Here is a 5,415-nt window from a genome sequence, read left to right on the forward strand (position 1 = left end):
GGGGGGAACCAGACTACCCTAGCTACCCCAAGGCCTGCATCCAAGTTTCAACATGGGCACGGCAGGATTCCTTCAGGCACCCGCGCCACAACAGCGCGTCCTCCTTACAGGACCCTAGCAACCGCGCGAGAGAGGGATGCTGCCCCTGGAACACCACTGCGTTCCGGTGTTTCCACAAGTGCCAGCAGCATAGCATGGAGAATTCAGGAGCAGAACCGACCACCAAGCTCGCCACAGAGGTCAGGTGATCCAAGCAGCTCACGCTCACCCCCTCGACGTTACGCCGATCCGCCCCCAGAAAGATCTCGCGAACAGACAGGAGAAGATCATATGGTCTGCGCTTTCCAGCCCATTCTCACACACGGGGCATCCTGCGCCATCAGGCTCTAGAATGTGTTTTTTCAGCAAGACATCTCTTGTATGGATACGTTTCTGTACCATCAGCCAGCAAAAGAACTTGACGCGCGACGACGCCCTCGTCTCCCATACGGAGGCAGCAAATGGGGCCACCAGGCCACCAAACCTTAGTAGCCGGTACGCCATGGCCGTCGACAGGGCGCCGCGCGGGGTCGAGATGAGGAGTAGAGACCGATCATCCCCTTCATCTCTCACAGGCTGGGCCTCCATCATCGCCAGGACCACCCTGAGCTCGGTTTCGCCCGCACGCGTGAGGCGCGGCACGAGGTGCCTAGGCAGTCCCTCTTCGCGAGCCTCCCACACGGTCATCTCGGGGGTGACAGTATGTGAAAAGAGGGTGGGGAAGGCCATGGCTAGGGTTCTGCAGGGCAGCCAGTTGTCGAACCAGAAAGAGACCGATCGCCCGTCCCCCACGGCGACCATGGAGAGAGCACAGTACAGAGGCATCAGTTTCGTCAGGGCTCTTCTGTGTTCGCCCAGAGCAAGGTCACCACGCGCCACGAGCGAGCTTCCGTGAGCTTCATCCCAAACCCAGGCAGCCCATCTCGACCGTGGCAAGCAATGTAGTCTATGAATCATCTTCAGCAGGAGGCAGTCATTTTGCACGGCAAGGCTGCGGATCCCAAGGCCACCTTCAGATTTTGCGCGGCACACGCGATCCCAGGCCACCAGACATTGGGCTCCCGACGCCCTTTCGGCCACATTCCATAAGAAATCTCTTCTCATGGCATCAAGTGCATGAAGCAGCTTCGGGGGGAGGAGCAGCGCGGCCATGGCATATGTTGGCAGGGCATCAAGGACAACATTAATCAACACCAGGCGAGCAGCAGGAGAGAGGAGGCGCGCCGCCCAGCCCGTCAGGTATTTGTCCACTTTCGCAATGGTTGGTTAACTTCATTATATCTCCACTGTCATCGCTGACCAATGCTAAGTTCCTCCCAAGCATACACTCCATTTAGAGAGTACTCCCTCCGTTCGGAATTACTTGTCTCGAAAATAGATGTATCTAGAACTAAAATACGTCTAGATACATCCATTTCTGCGACAAGTAATTCCGAACGGAGGGAGTATATATTAAAAGAAAAAATCACGGAACATTTAAATAATCAGCGCCCTTTGCTCATAAAAAATATAAAGGGTTTGTCTACACTTACTTTTTTTTTTGCGTATTTGTCTACACTTACTTAAGTTGACTTATTAGGATTTGACTTATTTCATGCATAAATTAATCGATGATACTACCCGTATGATCTACTATTGTGTTCTTTTACCCTTGGCGAATCTCAACAATGGACTAGACATCGGATCACTTGGGCCGCCGACTTAGACATATGAAAAAATCTCCAGAAACTTCGGTTTAGCAAAACCGAAATGTGAAAATTCAGGCCACAATTTGTGGCACAGTGATTCCACTGTTCTCTGGAGTGCAATAATGGGAACAAGATCGCCTGCCACCATTGCTTTACACTAATGATCACCCCATTACATTACAGAATCGATTACATCTCTTGGTCAGATCAATGACATCCACAAACTGGTATTCAGGTGCCGATGCCGTGGTGGCACCTGTCTTGAAACAGTAAAACCAACAATTATTTCCCCCTCGATATGGGCTACCTAGGAGATCTGTTCCCAGAATATCTAACGGGAGATAGTAATACAAAATACTTTCAATTGGTCGCCAATGGTCGACATAGGAAGAAATGTATTCATAGTCTCCAACAGGATGGGGGCCGGATCGAAGGTCAGGAGGAGCTCAAAAAGTATATCACCAGTTACTACAAATCTCTTTTCAAGGCGCCAGATGAAGGGAATGTCACCCTTGACGAGGCCCGAATAGATGATATTTCACAAGTCACGGTGGAAGAGAACAATATCCTCACGGCACCTTTCTTGGAAGAGGAGGTGAGAGCGGCGGTGTTCCAAATGAAACATAACAAAGCTCCAGGCCCTGATGGTTTTCCCACAGAATTTTATCTGAATTTCTAGGATATCATCAAGGCTGACCTTCTGTAGTTGTTTAAGTGTCTTCATGCCGATCAACTTGATCTATTTAGGCTAAATTTTGGCGAGATTGTTTTGTTGCCGAAAATCAAGGAGGCCGAACGGATCCAACAGTTCAGATCCATATGCCTCCTTAATGTCAGCTTCAAGATTTTCACCAAAATAGTTATGAATAGGTTAAACTCGATACTGACCATGTTGTCCGGCCATCCCAAACGACCTTCATGCAAGGAAGGAATATACTAGATGGTGTAGTTATCCTTCATGAGACCGTCCACAAGATGCACCGAAAAACACATGAGTGGAGTGGTTTTCAAAATTGACTTTGAAAAAGGCTATGACAAGGTCAAGTGGTCTTTTCTCCAACAGGCCCTAAGGATGAAAGGTTTCTCCGATAAATGGTGCAAGTGGATCCAAAATTTTGTAACGGGAGGTAGTATGGCCATCAAAGTCAATGATGATGTAGGTCATTACTTTCAAACAAAAAAGGACTACGACAGGGCACTAGTGCAGAACCGGGCAATAGCACCGGTTCGTAAGGCCCTTTAGTGCCGGTTCGGTAATCGGCACTAAAGTGTGGGCACTAAAGACCCCCCCTTTAGTACCGGTTCAGCATGAACCGGTGCTAAAGGGCAACCACGTGGCACGAGTCAGCTCCGTGGGCGCGTAGGACATTAGTACCGGTTGGTAACACCAACCGGTACTAAATGTTTGGGTGTGTTTTGGTTTTATTTTTTATTTTTACTTTAATTTTGTGTTTTCAATTTAATTTAGTGATTGTTTTACATTATAATGAGTTGTTAAATCATTAGGTGAATGTACCGCAGATTAGTTTGACTGGATGCATGTGGATCCTAGCTAAGTCATCAAGTATATGTCATATCCATATTATATATAATTGATCACCTAATTAAGTGATCGAGGTAATATGGATATGGCATATACTTGATCACTTAGCTAGAATCCATCCAGTTGAAACTAATATGCAGTTTCTTTCATAAATGATATAATAACTCATCATCATCATCATCATCATCATCATATTAATATAAAAACTCTTGCATCATATATATCATCACCAACAACAGTTTTCATAGCTAGCTAAAAATCATCATATAATAGTCGTCTCATTACCACTACTTAATCATCATATAGTCATTACCGCTATCTAATCACCACCAACACTAGCTTAAAGAAGAAACATTCACTTGTACTAGAAGCAAAGATATCATCGAGTTCAACATGGTAATGATATTATAAGCGTTCATAACACTACAAAAGCAAATCACTCTTTGAGATTAAGTTCAGGACGAAGAACACAGACATGAGAGGACAAGTACTAAGAGCATGAACTAGCTAATTAATCACTCATGCTGCTCTCTCTCTCAGGTAAAATAGCATAGAACATGTATAGCTTTCCTGATTCATCATATTGGAGCATGCAGATGAACCTGTCTCCTAATCGTGGATTGCGCTTCTGATTGCTGCCCCCTAGTACTTCTCTGTGATCGTTCACAATTTTGCTCCAGTATTTTACTATTAAGCATTCCTCGCTATTAGAAATCCTGAATGCACTAAAGTGCATTGTAGGATATCTTGGCCGTAAGCTAATAATATTCATGGTACCTTTAGTCTCGATCCAATCAGGCACAACATTCATCGGGAGTCCCTGTTGAAGAACATCGTATAGTAACATACTTAGCAATGAAGTTTAGCTTAAAAAAATAATGTATGCAAAAGATGCACCGAGGAGAAATAGTAGAAATCTTACCATCTTTCCTAAATATATGTGACCGTAGTTCAGTACGAACACTATTGGTCGCACGTTTTGAGTACTAACATTTCTAAGTGCAGGAAAAAAATTTATCTTGACAGAATCAAGATCCTCAAGCCATGAAACATAATAACTTTTCTCCTTGCAGTTTAGTTCAGCCCCGGGACAGTGGACGGTCCTGTCTACCAAGCACCGGACATGTTTGCTTGATTGGAAGTAAGTTGTCAATATAAATTGAGATCTATTAATTATTCAACTGGTTCAAATAATCTCATATCGAAGACATAAATATGGTTGAGAAACTCACATAATGGTAGAACTGGAGGTGTCTGCACATTGACCCAGATGTCTCTATTACCTTCAATATCATATTCCGGACGAATATCAAAGGTGATAACCATATCAGGCTCAAATGCATAAGCCTTGCATAGTGCTTGCCAAGTTTTGCATTCAAAATAGGTGTATGTGTCTGCATTGTATAATTTGACGTTGAAGGTATAACCATGCTCGGTCTTCAAGTAAACTCTTTTTACCTCCATAGTTTCGTTAGGACTGAAACCTATCTTATCCAACACAAAAATTCTTGCATGACAGGGGATACGCTAGTAGAATAGTGAAAAATTAAAATTAAAAGTTAAAGCAAATGAAGCATACGTCGTGCTTAATTACGAAAAAAGACTTGTCGTTATGACTTACTGTATCCACTTCAAAGTTCTCATCCAGCTTGATGCTGAAGCGTCTATCATCAACTAGAATTTTTTTGCCACACAGGCCGCGCTGGTCTTCGCAGTATTCGCACATAATGAAATCGTGTTCGTCGTCAGACAACATTCCTATGTTCATAGGTGAAACATTAAATACTTATTAGTTATATTAATTCAACTAATTCTGTTAATTCAACTAGTTCAACTAATTAATTGAACTAATTCAACTAAGCACTTACGAAAAATATACCTAAATAAAGTAGCTCAACTAATTCAACTAACTAGTTCAACTAATTAATTCAACTAATTCAACTAAACTAATTCTATTAATTTTCTTACGAAAAATAAGGTAGCTAGTTCTATATAATAAAATGTTAATTAGATAATGAAATCTCATATAACTAAATTGAATATATATCTAGCATATAATTTATATCTAATTCATCTAACACTTGACATTAATATCTAACATATGTTCATATATAGGTGAAACATTAAACACTTACTAGTTCTATT

This window comes from Triticum dicoccoides, chromosome 5A, assembly GCF_002162155.2.
Source record: "Triticum dicoccoides isolate Atlit2015 ecotype Zavitan chromosome 5A, WEW_v2.0, whole genome shotgun sequence".
Taxonomy (NCBI): Eukaryota; Viridiplantae; Streptophyta; class Magnoliopsida; order Poales; family Poaceae; genus Triticum; species Triticum dicoccoides.